At 41.4% G+C, this 309-nt stretch overlaps 1 protein-coding gene across 1 annotated transcript in view; it reads left to right on the top strand.

Moving 5' to 3' along the window:
• Window positions 1-309, top strand: part of LOC119586500 — a 10,069-nt gene that overhangs the window by 1,151 nt on the left and 8,609 nt on the right. The gene's annotated exons all lie outside the window — the stretch shown is intronic.

Below are 309 nucleotides of genomic sequence, written 5' to 3'. Positions count from 1 at the left end.
GGTTTAGAGGTACGATGTGAAGCGTTGCTGTTTTAGATGAAAATTTATAGGTGGGTTGGCCATGGCTTGGATCAGTGGTTCCCCAAACCCTTTTTCATTGACATCCTAAATTCACATAGTCCTTTCTGTGGTGCAAATTACGTGATTAAATGGCAAATATATAATAACCAGATGAACGAGATTAATGAAGTTTAACTCACTACGAAATCTTTTGGTTTCGTCTTCTTGCTGCGTTCGGAACCTCCGGGGCCGTCATTGCCCACACTGCAACCAGCTCGAAAGTAAATATTCACTATTTTATCACACCGG

This window comes from Penaeus monodon, chromosome 21 (assembly GCF_015228065.2).
Source record: "Penaeus monodon isolate SGIC_2016 chromosome 21, NSTDA_Pmon_1, whole genome shotgun sequence".
NCBI lineage: Eukaryota > Metazoa > Arthropoda > Malacostraca > Decapoda > Penaeidae > Penaeus > Penaeus monodon.
Note: the sequence above shows the minus strand (reverse complement) of the source record. Positions and strands in the feature narration are given on the sequence as shown.